Source organism: Arachis hypogaea, chromosome 14 (assembly GCF_003086295.3).
Source record: "Arachis hypogaea cultivar Tifrunner chromosome 14, arahy.Tifrunner.gnm2.J5K5, whole genome shotgun sequence".
Classification (NCBI taxonomy): domain Eukaryota; kingdom Viridiplantae; phylum Streptophyta; class Magnoliopsida; order Fabales; family Fabaceae; genus Arachis; species Arachis hypogaea.
This window is the reverse complement of record NC_092049.1, coordinates 121,145,476-121,165,642: the sequence shown is the minus strand read 5'-3', so window position 1 is coordinate 121,165,642 and position 20,167 is coordinate 121,145,476. Positions and strand designations below refer to the sequence as shown.

At 41.5% G+C, this 20,167-nt stretch overlaps 1 non-coding gene across 1 annotated transcript; it reads right to left on the bottom strand.

Annotated features, from left to right (window-relative positions):
* Positions 1-17,652: 17,652 nt before the first annotated feature.
* On the bottom strand, positions 17,653-17,760 carry LOC112745535 (small nucleolar RNA R71). Its single transcript, XR_003173457.1, has one exon. It is a non-coding gene; the product is annotated as a small nucleolar RNA R71 (small nucleolar RNA).
* Between the last annotated feature and the right edge of the window lie 2,407 nt (positions 17,761-20,167).

Genomic DNA, 20,167 nt, shown 5'->3' with positions numbered 1-20,167 from the left:
AAAAGGTACTTCGGGCGGGATTTTACTGGCCAACTCTACAAAAGGAAGCTACAGAATTTGTAAAGACATGTCCCCCATGCCAGAAACATGACAACTTTCACATCGCCCCGCCAGAAGAGCTCATCAGCGTAACTTCGCCTTGGCCATTTGCAAAATGGGGACTCGATCTTCTCGGACCCTTTCCCCAGGGATCAGGACAAGTCAAATTCCTCATAGTCGGAGTAGACTATTTCACAAAGTAGATTGAGGCAGAGCCCCTAGCCAACGCCACAACTCAAAGAAGCCGGAAATTCCTATATAGGAACATTGTCACGAGGTTTGGGGTTCCATACTCCATCACCACAGACAATGGCACTCAATTCACAGATGCAGGCTTTAGGAAATTAGTAGCCGACTTGAACATAAAGCACCAGTTCACCTCTGTCGAACATCCTCAAGCCAATGGGCAAGCCGAAGCTGCCAACAAAGTCATATTGGCTGGGTTGAAACGGAGACTGCAAGATACGAAGGGAGCTTGGGCTGAAGAACTTCCACAGGTCCTATGGGCATATCGAACTACGACACATTCCACCACAAACGAATCACCGTTCTGATTAGTGTACGGCGTGGAGGCAATAATCCCAGCAGAGGTCGAGGAAGGGTCACCTAGAGTAGTCCACTACAATGAAGAAGCCAACTCTCAACTTCAAAGAGAAGAACTCGACCTACTTCCGGAAAATCCAAGAAAGAGCTCGGATCAGGGAAGAAGCGCTAAAGCGCCGAATGGCTTCAAGATATAATCAAAAGGTAGTTCCAAGAGGTTTCGCGGAGAATGATCTCATCCTAATCCGAAATAATATTGGAACAACTCGACCCGGAGAAGGAAAGTTGGTAGCAAATTGGAAAGGACCCTACCGAGTCATAGAAGTACTTGGGAAGGGCTACTATAGACTATCCGAACTCGATGGACGAGAGCTTCCCAGATCGTGGCACGCCTACAACCTAAGAAGGTACTATAGCTAGAAAAGGTAAAATATCTCATCATAGGATGCACTCTTTTTCCTAAAAAGGTTTTTTAATGAGGCACCAAGTTGAGATCCAGATATTATCCGACCTAAAAGGATGAAAAACTCCAACATGTATATATTTGCACTTTCTTCTGAATAAAAAATATTTTAGATACTCTACAAATTCTCAAGACGCATTAATTTGAAGCATTCATCGTCCGATTATAAAGCAACAGATCGGCAGAAAGTGAAAAACAAATTCACTGCACGATCACGATAAAAGGCCAATAAAGATGAAAACGCGATTCATTTAAAGGTCGACCAAAGAAAGACAGAAACCACCTTCTACAAATCCGCAAAGATGAACACCGAATAATGTAAGAAGTTATCGAAAGTGATCCAAAAAAAAGAACCTGACGAGGTCTTATGGATTGCGAAATAATAACTTAAAGACTGGCCGACGTTGAGAAGTCGGACCAAGTCAACCCAAGTTATTAGCAAATCCCTGGAAAGAGGTCTGGCCAACCCTATAAAAGAGGAATTTCTATAACTTAGAAGAGATCGACATAAAGAAGTCGGTCTCCTACGAAAAACAAGTTATAAAATTAATCCCTGAAAGAGACCTAACAAAGGTCCAAGAAAGAGGATTACAAAATAACTTAGAAGAGATCGACATAAAGAATTCGATCTCCTACGAAAAACAAGTTATAAAAGTAATCCCTGAAAGAGACCTGACAAAGGTCCAAGAAAGAGGATTACAAAATAACTTAGAAGAGATCAACATAAAGAAGTCGGTCTCCTACGAAAAACAAGTTATAAAAGTAATCCCTGAAAGAGACCTGACAAAGGTCCAAGAAAGAGGATTACAAAATAACTTAGAAGAGATCGACATAAAGAAGTCGGTCTCCTACAATAAACAAGTTATAAAAGTAATCCCTGAAAGAGACCTGACAAAGGTCCAAGAAAGAGGATTACAAAAGTAACTTAGAAAGAGGACGACGTAAAGAAGTTGACCTCCTACGAAAAGTTATAGAAGTAATCCCTGAAAGAGACCTGACAAGGGTCCAAGAAAGAGGATTACAAAAATAACTTAGAAAGAGGACGACATAAAGAAGTCGACCTCCTACGAAAAGTTATAAAAGTAGTCCCTAAAAGAGACCTAACAAAGGTCCAAGAAAGAGGATTACGAAATAACTTAGAAGAGATCGACATGATGAAGCCGGTCCACTACAAAAATAACTTGGAAAAGGACGACGCAAAGAAATCGGTTATGGATAAAATACAAGTAAGAGCAAGCAAATACGAATTGGATCCACGCATCTACGACCTCCAAGTACAAAGCAGTTCAAAGAGGCCGAGCAGCAAGGCTCTAGTATTCTAAAACCCGGAAAGGTGCCAAGACAAGTGCAAACAAGCATGCTATAGAATACAATATTATAAAGCTTTAGGGTCAAGCCCAAAAGCTTAAAAGCTACTTGTTTTTTAAAACAAAAGTTGCTAAACAAGCAACCAAAAGGAGTACCAGTAGTCAGCAAAATATTCAATTATACAAAATAAAGAGTTTTAAAGCCCACAAGCCGGGCCAACTACGCAAATATCCAAAGAAAACTCAGCTAAAGATTAGAAGACTTTTTAGCAGCATCAGTCTGGGGTGAAGGAGGGCGAGCCTGGAGAGGCACAGCATCCACGGTACCATCATCCCGGTTCAAGATCTGACAGTCCAGATCAGAAACAGAATGACCAACCTCAACCGGAGGAATCGTAGAAGCGGGCACCTTGGCAGAAAGCACAGGGGGAGGATCAACATCATCATCATCTTGGTCGTCGGGGACAATCTTACCATCCCTCACAACATTGTCCAAGCTAAAGAGAGTAAGGTCAACCTCAGGAGCAAGAACTTGAACTTGCTCTTTTAGATTATCATAGGCAGCGTTCACGCTGCCGACGAGGTGACCTTGAAGCTCGGAATAGTCTACTCGGGCAGACTCCAGCTCCTCCCTCAGACGCACCACCTCCTGATAAGATGTAACATAACTGTCCTTATGCCTCAATGTCGTGTCCTCGGCCAACCGCACAGAAGCCACCAGAGCAAGGGAACTCACCTTTTCATTCTTTAGATCCTTCTCCAACTTGGCTACCTTTACCTCAAGCTCTTCCTTCAGGCCCTTCATCCGGTCGAACTCCTGTTTAGCCTCCTCCATAAATTCTTTGGTGGCATGGAGAGGAAGATTCTGAGCAGTTCGGTACAGTGCAGCCCCATATATGCCATTTTAACACTGTTTCGGGTCATAAAATCCAGATGGCGAAGGATTGATACATCATCCATGGCGAGGGCACCGTAGGGACCGATTTGCTGATCTACAAACTCGATTGCATTAAAATCACGAGCGTCAAGGTTGAAAGGCTCAATTGTTTTTTGTTTCTTATTGGGAGGAGCACCAGAAGTAGTGGTAGAAGTCTGTGGAGGATCAGTCAGATGAACTCGAGGAGTAGGGATCACCTTCCTCGGCCCAGGAGAACTCGGCATGGGTGGCTTCACTAGAACTTGAGAAGATCCCTCTCCGGCCGCCTTGGCCGAGATGTTTTAAGCAGCAGCAGCCTTCTTCGCCTTCTTGTAGGCCTTCATGGAATCATTATTTTTTGACATCTCTGAAAATACAAAATCAACCATAAGGATGAGTTACAACCTAGGAGAAGCAAAACTAAGAAACAAGTATGAGAAACAAGTCAGACAGTACCCAAAGCAGTTCAAACCAAAGATGGATCACTTAAAAATCTTTTTGTATCCAGATGGGGTGGTTCCCCCCACAAATCTTCAAGAACAACTACAAAAGCCCGTTCAACCTCATTAAGCATCTCCCATGTATAACGAGGCACTCACATTCTTTTGCCACTCTAGAGGAAAAGCAGGCTTGTGATTCTCATCAAGAAAAAAAGGGCGGACTCCTTCAACAGCACGGACTCGGAAGAAATAATTCTTAAAATCTTTAAAAGACTCATCATACATGGCAAAAACTTTATGCCCCTGGGCCGATCTGAAAGAAACCCAGGAAGCTTTTTTTTGGAAGAACCTCCGGGCTTGGCCGAGACAAAAAGATAGAGGAAAAGATTTTGAGAAGGTGTTATGCCTAACTCTTGGCAAAGCAGTTGAAATATCTTGATAAAACCCCAGGAATTCGAATGAAGCTGGGATGGAGCAATGTTACATGACCACAACAAGTCGGTCTCGAAAGCAGTAAAAGGAAAAATAACGTCCAACTGGCTGAAGAAATATTCATAGACATAGAAGAAGGGACGCTCCCCCTCGACCGAAGTAGGAAAACAAGCCCTCTCATCAGAGTCAGGAGCTACAAGCTCATAATCCCTCTCCCGAGCACTGTTACCACAAATCCTATGACGTTTCCTCAGCTCTACACAAAATTCAGCGTCCACGACAGAGACACACATTAGGACAAGGGAGTTCAGCCAATCGGACATCCCCTCGGGAACTTTAAAAGACATCTCTACAATGTTATTGCGAGAAGACATGAGGCCAACTAATCCTACAAAAAGAAAAGAAGATTGAATCACTAAAAAACATCTCGGAGGAAGGGCAAAGCAACTCGACTAATATGATACAGACAGAAAAGGAAAACCCCAAGACTCAAACCAAAGTCCTGGGGCATCCTTTGGAGGCAGTGGCAAAGCAAGATTTCAGGAAAAATCTACAGCTTACGTCCCGGTATTTCCCAAACAAGAAAAGAAGATTTCAAGTAGACAAACGTTTTGAAAAAGGGAAGTAAAAACACAAAAGTCATCTAAGCCACTATCTTTCTACAGTCTATCAACAAAAAGCATTGTCGACATCAAAAATGCCAAGCAGAAAATCATCAAAGGCACAACCTTTTTTAGAATCAAACAAAAACCATCAACGAAAGCACAAGCAGAAACGGTGATAACATACAAAAGCCCTAAAAGCATCAAGCAACAGAAAAAGCAAAAAAGTTCATACGAAAGACGAAGAAACTCCCAGAACACACAATACAAAAGCAATTAGGCGCAACAAAAACAGAAAGATCCAAACTTTCTCCAAGCAAAATCAAAACTTCAGCACAAAACCAAAGCCAAAGCAACGAAAGAGAAAAGTAATTGCAAAATGGAACTAACCTGGAGAAATGAGAAGTTACGGAAGAAGTAGAAAGGAAGGAATTGCTGGACCGCTGGAAGGCACCGCAATGCAAGAAAAGACAGAGATAGAGAGAACGAAGGAGTTAAAAAGAAAAAGGAAGAAGAGAAACCATTTTTCTGAGGAAGCAAAATTCAAAATAAAGCCAAGAGAAATGGGGTAATTAATACCAATTAATGAAGGTATTAAACCCTCGCTCGTTCCCTAGAACGAAGCGCTAATACAAAAGCGCGCGTTTTTAGAGGAAAAACGTTCTACATTCAAAAAAGCTCTACAAAGAAAGGAATCGACAAAAGTGCTCGAGTTCGGCTTCGCTATAAAAAGTTCGAAGTCAAAAAACTCGACCTCAAAGCAGAAGACCGAGCTCAAGCAGGGGCACTGTTCATACCCTGGGTCGAGCTGTCCGACCCGGGATGTTTAGCGACATGGCGACCGACCTCTTCAGGTCCGACTACCCGATCTCTTCTTAAAGAGATCGGCCAAATCAACAGGAAAGCCTAGTAAAGGGTCCAAATAAAGGAACACGACCCAAATCCAAAGGCAATCCAAGCCTATAGAGATAAAGGCGGTTCCCTTGAAGATAAGCTGACTTCACCTAAAATAAGATAAGATAAGATATGATAACTAACTTATCTTATCAGAAAGGTCAGCCCACACTACTATAAATACACTGGAGCACCCAAGTATAACTCATACTCTGATTCTACAATAAACCTGCTTAATACCCGTGCTAACTTAAGCATCGGAGTCTCTTGCAGGTACCCCCACCCTCCGGTGACCAAGGATCAGAAGTGCAGCCAGTCCAACAAATGGACACAACAGCTCCGGCCGCTACCAGCCAGCCGGACACGTCATCTCCGACCAGTACAGAAGATCTCATCCGAGATCGACCTACAGTTTCAGGTAACCCTCGGAACAGAGCCTAATGGTGTGGTTACATTTTATAACCACTTATTTCTGTAATCTTTGATTTGTTTGATTCACTATGTCCATTATTTTGGGTATTCATGCATTTATATGATTGAGGCCATCATTTCATTTAGCTCACTTACCCAAATGGCCTTACCATTCATCTTCTATTGTTAGCCAATTTGATCCTATGATTAACCCACTTGTTCTTAATGTAGCACATTACAAGCCTTAAAGCGAAAAATAATAAAAGTCCTTGTTTTGGATCTTTGATTAGCTTAAGCTAGTGAGTGTGTGTTTCATTCAAGTGTGGGAACTGTTCATATCCTGGGTCGAGCTGTCCGACCCAGGATGTTTAGCGACATGGCGACCGACCTCTTCAGGTTCGACTACCCGATCTCTTCTTAAAGAGATCGGCCAAATCAACAGGAAAGCCCAGTAAAGGACCCAAATAGAGGAACACGACCCAAATCCAAAGGCAATCCAAGCCTATAGAGATAAAGGCGGTTCCCTTGAAGATAAGCTGACTTCACCCAAAATAAGATAAGATAACTAACTTATCGTATCAGAAAGGTCAGCCCACACTACTATAAATACACTGGAGCACCCAGGTATAACTCATACTCTGATTCTACAATAAACCAGCTTAATACCCGTGCTAACTTAAGCACCGGAGTCTCTAGCAGGTACCCCCACCCTCCGGTGACCAAGGATCAGAAGTGCAGCCAGTCCAACAAGTCGGACACAATAGCTCCGGCCGCTACCAGCTAGCCGGACACGTTATCTCTGACCAGTACAGAAGATCTCATCCGAGATCGACCTACAATTTCATGTAACCCTCGGAACATTGGCGCCGTTGCCGGGGAACCTAGAAGTCATCCCATCACCATGGCGGACGAACAGGATAACGACCACAACTCAGATTTAGAGGATAGAACGCCGCACAAAAACACGGGTTCCACACCAAAGGACACTCCGGAATATAACGGAGACAAAAACTCATCACATCCGGGAGTAATAGAAGCACTTCAAGATCGCCTAACGCAACTCGAAAGAGAAAGCCAGTACCAGCAAGAAGTCGGCAAGGATCTACAAAGAGAGGTAAGGCGACGTCGAGAATTAGAAGATAAACGTCTACAACTTGAAGCCGATCTCAAAGCAAAGACTACCCGGACCACCCCTGAAGACAACTCTCGCAAAGATCAAGATCCATTCACTAGGAAAATCATGAAGACTAAAATCCCTAAAGACTTCAAACTTTCGGATATGACTTTGTATGATGGCACTACAGATCCCAACCATCACCTTAGCAACTTCAGAAGCAGAATGTACCTCACCAACGCCTCAGACGCCGTTCGCTGCAAAGCTTTTCCAACGACTCTCACGAAGACAACAATTAGATAGTTCGACAACCTACCTCCAAAGTCCATCTCCAACTTTGACGACCTGGCCAGATTCTCCATCCAAAAAGACAAGGCTAAGCACGTCCCCAGTCTACAAGGTATCAAGCAAGGAGATCGGGAAAGTCTTCGCAACTACATGGAAAGATTCAACAAAACGTGCCTAGACATACAAAGCTTACCAACAGAGGCTGCCGTCATGGGCCTTATCAATGGCCTACGAGAAGGACCTTTCAGCCAATCTATATCAAAGAAATATCCCACATCCCTAGATGAGGTACAAGAGCGGGCAAAGAAGTATATCAACATGGAAGAAAATTCCCGACTTGGAGAAGCCTCGAAATCCGGTTTCACCTACCGAGATAAAGATAAAGAATCCAAGAAGAAGGAAGATCGAACGGGCGAAAAAATCAAAAAGTATCATAATTACACCCCTCTTTGGGTGTCCCTTGTGGATATTTACAAAGAAGTCTGTAACACAGAAAAGATACCCCCAGCTCGACCACTCAAAGGCAAAAGAGGAGGAGGAAATCGGAACGAATACTGTGAATATCATCGGGTCCGAGGACATTCAACCAACGAGTGCTTCGACTTAAAAAACATCATAGAAAAGTTAGTAAGGGAAGGAAAACTAAATCGGTATCTAGCCACCCGAGATGATGAACAAAGAAAAAGACGAAGAGATGAAGATGTCGGACGAGCTGAGCAATCACCTCGTACGCCAGAAAGACATGTCCATATGATACACGGAGGATTTGCAGGAGGTGGAATCTCCAAATCATCCCACAAAAGATACCTCAAAGAAGTATATCATGTCGAAGGGAAGGAGGAAGTACCCGACATCCCTTCAATCACGTTCACCAAAGAAGACGCATCCGGTATCATCTCAGGACAAGACGATCCCATGGTCATCACCATCATACTGGCAAACGCCAATCTCCACCGCACATTAATAGACCAAGGGAGTTCTGCCGACATCTTATTCAAAACGGCCTTCGACAAACTCGGCTTAGAAGAAAGGGAGCTTAGAGCATACCCGAACAGCCTGTTCGGACTGGGAGATACCCCAGTACAACCACTTGGATATGTGTCGCTACATACAACCTTCGGAAAAGGGAACCAATCCAGAACACTCAAGATAGACTACATTGTGGTCGACGTGAGTTCAACCTACAATGCCCTAATAGGTCGGACAACACTAAATCAACTCAGCGCAATAGTCTCGACTCCACATCTATGCATGAAATTCCCAACTACGGAAGGGATAGTCACGATAAAAGCAGATCAAAAGATGGCACGCCGTTTTTATAACGAAAGTCTAAACCTCAAAGGTAGAGGATAAGAGTTCCATACAATTGAGCTTGGTGGAGTTCAGAGACGTGAAGAACTCCGTCCACAACCTAAAGGAGAAATAGAGAAAGTTTAGATCGGGGATACCTCGGACAAAACAACTAATATTGGCACGATCCTGAAGGGAGACGCAAAAGAATTACTAGTACAGTTCTTACGAGATAATGTCGATCTCTTCGCATGGAAAGCTGCAGACATGCCAGGCATAGACCCCAAGCTAATGAGTCACAAGTTGGCGGTCTATCCAGGATCTCGGCCGGTACAACAGAGACGAAGAAAACATGGGCCAGAACGATCCCAAGCTGTGGAAGAACAGGTACAAGCACTACTGGAGGCAGGATTCATAAGAAAAGTCAAGTACCCAATATGGCTAGATAACGTCGTCTTGGTGAAAAAATCAAATGGGAAATGGCGAATGTGCACCGACTACACCGACCTCAACAAAGCCTGCCCAAAAGATCCTTACCCACTCCCAAGTATCGACGCTCTGGTAGATGCTTCATCCGGATACAACCAAATTCCCATGTATCCACCAGATCAAGAAAAGACCTCGTTTTTGATGCCAAAAGCAAATTACTGCTACATTGTAATGCCTTTCGGTCTCAAGAATGCGGGAGTTACGTATCAAAGGCTAATGAATAAAGTCTTTTCAGATCATATCGGAAAGATCATGGAAGTCTACATGGACGACATGTTAATAAAGACACAAAGTGAAGAGACATTATTGTCCGACCTGGCCCAAGTGTTTGACACTATAAGAAAGCATGACATGCGCCTCAATCCCGCAAAATGCACTTTTGCAGTAGAAGCAGGCAAGTTCTTGGGTTTTATGCTCACACAAAGAGGAATTGAGGCAAATCCGGATAAATACAGGCCATACTCAACATGAAAAGCCCAACTTGTGTCAAAGAAGTACAACAACTCAACGGGAGGTTAGCGGCCTTGTCCAGGTTCCTAGCGGGATCAGCGATAAGATCCCTTCCTTTCTATGCCACTCTAAGGAAAGGAAAGAACTTCGAGTGGACAATGGAATGCGAGCAAGCCTTCCAGGATTTCAAAAGTTTCCTGGGACGACCACCTATCCTAACTCGACCACGAAAGGAAGAGCCACTCGTATTGTACCTTGCAGTAGGAAGTCAGGCAGTAGCCTCAGCACTAGTTTGAGAGGACGACAAAGGGCAACAACCTGCATACTTCATTAGTAAAGTGCTGCAGGGATCCGAGTTGAACTACCAAAAAATAGAAAATTTTGCCTATGCTCTCATACTGACATCTCGACGACTACGCCCGTACTTCCAGACTCACACCATTAAGGTCCGGACCGACCAGCCCATAAAAGGGATACTGTGGAAAACAGATCTAGCAGGCAGAATTTTACAATGGGCAGTCGAGTTATCCGAGTTCGACCTCCAATATGAAGGTTGGACAGCCATCAAATCACAATACTTAGCCGAATTCATTGCAGAATTCACAGATACCCTGGAAACCCCCACAGAATAGAATCTCTACGTGGACGGGTCTTCAAATAAGACTGGAAGGGGCCCAGGTGTGATAATAGAAAGCAACCAAGGAACCCAAGTTGAGCTTTCCCTCAAATTTGGGTTCCCGGCCTCAAACAACCAGGCAGAATATGAAGCGTTACTAGCTAGTTTGAAGCTGGCTAAGGAGGTTGGAGCTCAAAACCTCAACATCTTCAGCGACTCACAAGTAGTCACCTCACAGATAACAGGGAGTTACCAAGCCAAAGATCCCACCATGAAAAAGTATTTGGATATAACCAAGGAACAGCTCGGACAACTCGGGGAATATAAGATCTGCCATATATCCCGCGAACAAAATGCCCGAGCTGATGCACTCTCAAAGCTAGCCAGCACCAAACCAGTGGGCAACAATAGAAGCCTCATCCAGGAAATGCTACAGAACCCGTCAATCTCGGAAGCAGAAAAATTCCTAGCTATAACAACTCAGGATCAAGGATGGATGACCCCCATAATTAATTACCTCAAAAAAGAAACACTCCCCACAAATGAGAAGGAAGCAAAGAGGTTAAAACGGGAGGCTCAGCACTACACCATCATAAACAACACCCTATACAAAAGAGGGATTTCAATACCATTGTTAAAATGTGTGCCGACCTCTAACACAAGGGAAGTTTTAGAGGAAGTTCACAGCGGTATTTGTGGCAATCATCTCGGGGCACAAGCTCTCACCAAAAAGGTACTTCGGGCGGGATTTTACTGGCCAACTCTACAAAAGGAAGCTACAGAATTTGTAAAGACATGTCCCCCATGCCAGAAACATGCCAACTTTCACATCGTGCCGCCAGAAGAGCTCATCAGCATAACTTCGCCTTGGCCATTTGCAAAATGGGGACTCGATCTTCTCGGACCCTTTCCCCAGGGATCAGGACAAGTCAAATTCCTCATAGTCAGAGTAGACTATTTCACAAAGTGGATTGAGGCAGAGCCCCTAGCCAACGCCACTGCTCAAAGAAGCCGAAAATTCCTATATAGGAACATTGTCATGAGGTTCGGGGTTCCATACTCCATCACCACAGATAATGGCACTCAATTCACAGATGCAGGCTTCAGGAAATTAGTAGCCGACTTGAACATAAAGCACCAGTTCACCTCCGTCGAACATCCTCAAGCCAATGGGCAACAAAGTCATATTGGCTGGGTTGAAACGGAGACTGCAAGATGCGAAGGGAGCTTGGGCTGAAGAACTTCCACAGGTCCTATGGGCATATCGAACTACGCCACATTCCACCACAAACGAATCACCGTTCCGATTAGCGTACGGCTTGGAGGCAATAATCCCAGTAGAGGTCGAGGAAGGGTCGCCTAGAGTAGTCTACTACAATGAAGAAGCCAACTCTCGACTTCAAAGAGAAGAACTCGACCTACTTCCGGAAATCCAAGAAAGAGCTCGGATCAGGGAAGAAGCGCTAAAGCGCCGAATGGCTTTAAGATATAATCAAAAGGTTGTGCCAAGAGGTTTCGCAGAGAATGATCTCATCCTAATCCGAAATGATATTGGAACAACTCGACCCGGAGAAGGAAAGTTGGCAGCAAACTAGAAAGGACCCTACCGAGTCATAGAAGTACTTGGGAAGGGCTACTACAGACTGTCCGAACTCGATGGACGAGAGCTTCCCAGATCGTGGCACGCCTGCAAGCTAAGAAGGTACTATAGCTAGAAAAGGTAAAAGATCTCATCATAGGATGCACTCTTTTTCCTGAAAAGGTTTTTTAATGAGGCACCAAGTTGAGATCCAGATATTATTCGACTTAAAAGGATGAAAAACTCCAACATGTATATATTTGCACTTTCTTTTGAATAAAAAATATTTTAGATATTCTAGAAATTCTCAAGACGCATTAATCTGAAGCATTCATCGTCCGATTATAAAGCAACAGATCGGCAGAAAGTGAAAAACAGATTCACTACACGATCTCGGTAAAAGGCCAATAAAAATGAAAACGCGATTCATCTAAAGGTCGACCAAGGAAAGACAGAAACCACCTTCTACAAATCGGCAAAGATGAATACAGAATAATACAAGAAGTTATCGAAAGTGATCCAAAAAAAGAACCTGACAAGGTCTTATGGATTGCTAAATAATAACTTAAAGACTGGCCGACGTTGAGAAGTCGAACCAAGTCAACCCAAGTTATCAGCAAATCCCTGGAAAGAGGTCTGGCCAACCCTATAAAAGAGGAATTGCTATAACTTATAAGAGATCGACATAAAGAAGTCGGTCTCCTACGAAAAATAAGTTATAAAAGTAATCCCTGAAAGAGACCTGACAAAGGTCCAAGAAAGAGGATTACAAAATAACTTAGAAGAGATCGACATAAAGAAGTCGGTTTCCTACAAAAAACAAGTTATAAAAGTAATCCCTGAAAGAGACCTGACAAAGGTCCAAGAAAGAGGATTACAAAATAACTTAGAAGAGATCGACATAAAGAAGTCGGTCTCCTACGGAAAATAAGTTATAAAAGTAATCCCTGAAAGAGACCTGACAAAGGTCCAAGAAAGAGGATTACAAAAGTACTTAGAAGAGATCGACATAAAGAATTCGGTCTCCTACAACAAACAAGTTATAAAAGTAATCCCTGAAAGAGACCTGACAAAGGTCCAAGAAAGAGGATTACAAAAATAACTTAGAAAGAGGACGACGTAAAGAAGTTGACCTCCTACGAAAAGTTATAAAAGTAGTTCCTGAAAGAGACCTAACAAAGGTCCAAGAAAGAGGATTACGAAATAACTTAGAAGAGATCGACATGACGAAGCCGGTCCACTACAAAAATAACTTGGAAAAGGACGATGCAAAGAAATCAGTTATGGATAAAATACAAGTAAGAGCAAGCAAATATGAATTGGATCCACGCATCTACGACCTCCAAGTACAAAGCAGTTCAAAGAGGCCAAGCAGCAAGGCTTCAGTATTCTAAAACCCGAAAAGGTGCCAAGACAAGTGCAAACAAGCATGCTATCGAATACAATTTTATAAAGCTTTAGGGTCAAGCCCAAAAGCTTGAAAGCTACTTATTTTTTAAAACAAAAGTTGCTAAACAAGCAACCAAAAGGAGTACCAGCAGTCAGCAAAATATTCAACTATACAAAATAAAGAGTTTTAAAGCCCACAAGCCGGGCCAAATATGCAAATATCCAAAGAAAACTCAGCTAAAGATTAGAAGACTTTTTAGCAGCATCAGTCTGGGGTGAAGGAGGGCGAGCCTGGAGAGGCACAGCATCCACGGTACCATCATCCCGGTTCAAGATTTGACAGTCCGTATCAGAAACAGAATGACCAACCTCAACCAGAGGAATCGTAGAAGCGGGCACCTTGGCAGAAAGCACAGGGAGAGGATCAACATCATCATCATCTTGGTCGTCAGGGACAATCTTACCATCCCTCACAACATTGTCCAAGCTAAAGAGAGTAAGGTCAACCTCAGGAGCAAGAACTTGAACTTGCTCTTTTAGATTATCATAGACAGCGTTCATGCTGCCGATGAGGTGACCTTGAAGCTCGGAATAGTCTACTCGGGCAGACTCCAGCTCTTCCCTCAAACGCACCACTGATGAGCGGATAATTTATACGCTTTTTGGCATTGTTTTTACACAGTTTTCAGAATAATTTAATTAGTTTTTAGTATATTTTTATTAGTTTTTAATTAAAATTCACATTTCTGGACTTTACTATGAGTTTGTGTGTTTTTCTGTGATTTCATGTATTTTTTGGCTGAAATTGAGGGACTTGAGCAAAAATCAGATTCAGAGGTTGAAGAAGGACTGCAGATGCTGTTGGATTCTGACCTCCCTGCACTCAAAGTGAATTTTCTGGAGCTACAAAACTCTAAATGGCGCGCTCTCAATTGCGTTGTAAAGTAGACATCAGGGGCTTTCCAGCAATATATAATAGTTCATACTTTGCCCGAGTTTAGATGACGCAAACTGGCGTTCAACGCCAATTCCATGCTGCATTCTGGAGTTAAACGCCAGAAACAGGTTGCACAGTGGAGTTAAACACCAGAAATAGGTTACAAACTGGCGTTCAACTCCAAGAAAAGCCTCTACATGTGTAAAGCTCAATGCTCAGCCCAAGCACACACCAAGTGGGCCCCAGAAGTGGATTTCTACATCATTACTCATTTCTGTAAACCCTAGTAACTAGTTTAGCATAAATAGGACTTTTTACTATTGTATTTACATCCTTAGTTTATCTTTGGATCGTCTTTTGATCCTTTGATCATGTTTGGGGGCTGGCAATTCGGCCATGCTGGACCTTCATCACTTATGTATTTTCAACGGTAGAGTTTCTACACACCATAGATTAAGGTGTGGAGCTCTGCTGTTCCTCACGAATTAATGCAAAGTACTATTGTTTTTCTATTGAATTCAAGCTTATTCCTATTCTAAGATATCCATTTGCACCCAAGAACATGATGAATGTGATGATTATGTGACGCTCATCATCATTCTCACATATGAACGCGTGCCTGACAAACACTTCCGTTCTACATGCAAACAAGCTAGAATGAATATCTCTTAGATATCTAATACAGAGGACCGAGTCCGAGATATTAGAATCTTCGTGGTATAAGTTAGAACCCATGGATGGCCATTCCTGAGATCCGGAAAGTCTAAACCTTGTCTGTGGTATTCCGAGTAGGATCTGGGAAGGGATGGCTGTGACGAGCTTCAAACTCGCGAGTGCTGGGTGTAGTGACAGACGCAAAAGGATAGTAAATCCTATTCCAGTATGATCAAGAACCGACAGATGATTAGCCTTGCAGTGACAGCGCATTGGACCATTTTCACAGAGAGGATGGGATGTAGCCATTGACAACGGTGATGCCCTATATAAAGCTTGCCATGGAAAGGAGTAGGAATGATTGGATGAAGACAGCAGGAAAGCAGAGGTTCAGGAGGAATGAAAGCATCTCTATACGCTTATCTGAAATTCTCACCAATGAATTACATAAGTATCTCTATCCCAGTTTATATTTTATTTATATTTTTATTATTAAATCTCCATAACCATTTGAATCCGCCTGACTGAGATTTACAAGGTGACCATAGCTTGCTTCAGGCCGACAATCTCCGTGGGATCGACCCTTACTCACGTAAGGTTTATTACTTGGACGACCCAGTGCACTTGCTGGTTAGTTGTGCGAAGTTGTGATAAAGAGTTGAGATTACAATTGTGCGTACCAAGTTGTTGGCGCCATTGATGATCACAATTTCGTGCACCAAGTTTTTGGCGCTGTTGCTGGGGATTGTTCGAGTTTGGACAACTGACGGTTCATCTTGTTGCTCAAATTAGGTAAATTTATTTTAATTTTAAGCTTTTTGTTTTTATTATTCTTAATTTCGAAAAAAAAATTTTCTTCTTTTTCGTTTTTCCCAAAATAATTTTCAAAAAAAAAAGCCAAAAAATTAATAAAATCATAAAAACCAAAAATATTTTGTTTCTTGTTTGAGTCTTGTGTCAAATTTTAAGTTTGGTGTCAATTGCATCTTTTTAATCTTTCTTAAAATTTTTGAAAACTCATGCATTTGTTCTTCATGATCTTCAAGTTGTTCTTGATGAATTTTTTTGTTTGATCTTTAAAATTTCTTATTTTGTGTCTTTTCTTGTTTTTCATATGCATTCTTGAATTCTTAGAGTCTAAATATTAAAAATTTCTAAATTTGGTGTCTTGCATGTTTTCTTTTATTAAAAATTTTTCAAAAATACATACTTGATGTTCATCATGATCTTCAAAGTGTTCTTGGTGTTCATCTTTGCATTCAAAGTGTTCTTGCATATTTTTCTTGTTTTGATTCATAATTTTCATGTTTTGAGTCTTTTTGATGTTTTTCTCTCTCATCATAAAAATTCAAAAATAAAAAAATATCTTTCTCTTATTTCAATCATTAATTTCGAAAATTTGAGTTGACTTTTTCAAAACTTTTTAAAATTTAGTTGTTTCTTATGAGTCAAGTCAAATTTTCATTTTAAAAATCCTATCTTTTTCAAATCTTTTTCAAAAATAAAATTTTTTTCATTTGTCTTTCATATTTTTGAAAATTTCAAATTAATTTTCAAAATATTTTTCTTATTTTTATTCCATATTTTCGAATTCAATGCTGACAATTAATGTGATTGATTCAAAAATATTAAGTTTGTTACTTGCCTAATAAGAAAGGTTCAATCTTTAAATTTTAAAATCAAATCTTTTTGTTTCTTGTTAGTCAAGTAATCAACTTTGATTTTCAAAATCAAATCTTTTTAAAATTCTTTTTCAAATCTTATTTCAATCACATCTTTTTCAAAATTTAATTTCAAAATCTTTTCTAACTTTTTATCTTTTCAAATTTGATTTTCAAATCTTTTTCAACTAACCACTTTACTTTTTGTTTGATTCTTATCTTTTTCAAAACTACCTAACTAACTCCCTCTCTAATTTTCGAAAATCCCTTCCCTCTTTTTCAAATTTCCTTCTTAATTAACTAATTATTTTGATTTCAATTTAATTTGATTTCAATTTTAATTTTCGAATTTTAACTTTAATTTTAAAATATTTTTATTTTATTTTATTTAAATTTTCGAATTCTTCTCTTCCTCACCTCCTTCTATTTATTTATTCATCTACTAACACTTCTCCTCCACCCAAAAATTCGAACCCCATCCCCCTATCTGTGTTCGAATTTTTCCTCTTCTCCTTCTTACATTCTTCTCTTCTTATACTTGCATAAGGAATCTCTATACTGTGACATAGAGGATTCCATATTTTCTTTTGTGTTCTCTTCTTTTTCATATGAGCAGGAACAAGGATAAGAACATTCTTGTTGAAGCCGATCCTGAACCTGAAAGGACTCTGAAAAGGAAGCTAAGGGAAGCTAAAGCTCAACTCTCTAGAGAAAATCTGACAGAAATTTTCGAAAAGGAAGGAGATATGGCCGAAAATAATAACAATGCAAGGAAGATGCTTGGTGACTTTACTGCACCAAATTCCAATTTACATGGAAGAAGCATCTCCATCCCTACCATTGGAGCAAACAATTTTGAGCTTAAACCTCAACTAGTTTCTCTGATGCAACAAAACTGCAAGTTTCATGGACTTCCATCTGAAGATCCTTTTTAGTTCTTAACTGAATTCTTGCAGATATGTGATACTGTTAAGACCAATGGGGTTGATCCCGAGGTCTACAGGCTCATGCTTTTCCCGTTTTCTGTGAGAGACAGAGCTAGAATATGGTTCGACTCTCAACCTAAAGATAGCCTGAACTCTTGGGATAAGCTGGTCATGGCTTTCTTAGCCAAGTTCTTCCTCCTCAAAAGCTTAGTAAGCTTAGAGTAGATGTTCAAACCTTCAAACAAAAGGAAGGTGAATTCCTCTATGAAGCTTGGGAGAGATACAAGGAACTGACCAAAAAGTGTCCTTCTGACATGCTTTCAGAATGGACCATCCTGGATATATTCTATGATGGTCTGTCTGAGCTATCAAAGATGTCACTGGACCATTCTGTAGGTGGATCTATTCACCTAAAGAAAACGCCTGTAGAAACTCAAGAACTCATTAACATGGTTGCAAATAACCAGTTCATGTACACTTCTGAAAGGAATCCTGTGAGTAATGGGACACCTCAGAGGAAGGGAGTTCTTGAAATTGATGCTCTGAATGCCATATTGGCTCAGAACAAAATATTGACTCAGCAAGTCAATGTGATTTCTCAGAGTTTGAATGGAATGCAAGCTGCATCCAACAGTACTCAAGAGGCATCTTCTGAAGAAGAAGCTTATGATCCTGAGAACCCTGCAATAGCAGAGGTGAATTACATGGGTGAACCCTATGGAAACACCTATAATCCCTCATGGAGAAATCATCCAAATTTCTTATGGAAGGATGAACGAAAGCCTCAACAAGGCTTTAATAATGGTGGAAGAAACAGGTTTAACAATAGTAAACCTTTTCCATCATCCACTCAGCAACAGACAGAGAATTCTGAGCAGAATCTATCTAGCTTGGCAAATATAGTCTCTGATCTATCTAAGGCCACTTTGAGTTTCATGAATGAAACAAGGTCCTCCGTTAGAAATTTGGAGGCACAAGTGGGCCAGCTGAGTAAAAGAGTCACTGAAATCCCTCCTAGTACTCTCCCAAGCAATACAGAAGAGAATCCAAAGAGAGAGTGCAAGGCCATAGATTTAACCATCATGGCCGAACCTACAAGGGAGGGAGGGGACGTGAATCCCAGTGAGAAAGACCTCCTGGGACGCTCAGTGATCAATAAGGAGTTCCTCAATGAGGACCTAAAGGAATCTGAGGCTCACCTAAAGACCATAGAGATTTCATTAAACCTTCTTCTGCCCTTCATGAGCTCTGATGAGTACTCTTCTTCTGAAGAGGATGAAGACATTACTGAAGAGCAAGTTGCCAAGTACATTGGTGCAATCATGAAGCTGAATGCCAAATTATTTGGTAATGAGACTTGGGAAGATGAACCTCCCTTGCTCACCAATGAACTGAATGCATTGGATAGGCAGAAATTACCTCAAAAGAAACAGGATCCTGGTAAATTCCTAATTCCCTGTAACATAGGCACCATGAACTTTGAGAAAGCTCTATGTGACCTGGGGTCAGGAATAAACTTAATGCCACTCTCTGTAATGGAGAAACTTGGGATCTTTAAGGTGCAAGCTGCTAGAATCTAATTAGAGATGGCAGACAACTCAAGAAAATAGGCTTATGGACTAGTAGAGGACGTGTTAGTAAAGGTTGAAGGCCTTTACATCCCTGCTGATTTCATAATCCTAGACACTGGGAAGGATGAGGATGAATCCATCATCCTTGAAGACCCTTCCTAGCCACAGCAAGAGCTGTGATTGATGTGGATAGAGGAGAATTGATCCTTCAACTGAATGAGGACAACCTTGTGTTTAAAACTCAAGGATCTCCTTCTGTAACCATGGAGAGGAAGCATGAAAAGCTTCTCTCACTACAGAGTCAATCAAAGCCCCCACAGTCAAACTCTAAGTTTGGTGTTGGGAGGCCACAATCAAACTCTAAGTTTGGTGTTGAACCCCCACATTCAAACTCTAAGTTTGGTGTTGGGAGGTTCCAACCTTGCTCTGATTATCTGTGAGGCTCCATGGGAACTCACTGTCAAGCTATTGACATTAAAGAAGCGCTTGTTGGGAGGCAACCCAATGTTATTTAATCATATCTATTTTATTTTCTCTTTGTTATTTCATGTTTTATTAGGTTGATGATCATGTGGAGTCACAAAAACTACTGAAAAATCAAAAACAAAATAAAAAAACAGTATTAAAAACAGCACACCCTGGAGGAGAGCAGTCTGGCGTTTAAACGCCAGAAACAAGCATCTGTCTGGCGTTTAACGCCAGAAACAGGCACCAAGCTGGCGTTTAACGCCAGAAACAAGCATCTACCTGGCGTTAAATGCCAGAAACAAGCTACATTTGGGCGTTTAACGCCAGAAATAGGCAGCAGTCTGGCGTTAAATGCCAGGATTGCATAGCAAGGGAGTTTTACACGCCTAATTGGAGCAGGGATGTTAAGTTCTTGACCCCACTTGATCTGTGGACCCCACAGGATCCCCACCACTTCTTCTCTCCTCTTCACACCTTTTCATAACTCTCTTTTCCAAAATAACCTCCACCAATCACCTCTAATTCCCCTCCAAAACCATCATACACCCACCTACACCCACCCACTCAAATTCAAACCATCACTCCTTCCTTTTCACACATCATAACCACCTTAAACCCCAGTGGCCGAACCATTCACACACCTCCATCTCCTCCATCTCTTCTTCTTCTCATCCTTTCTTTCTTCTTT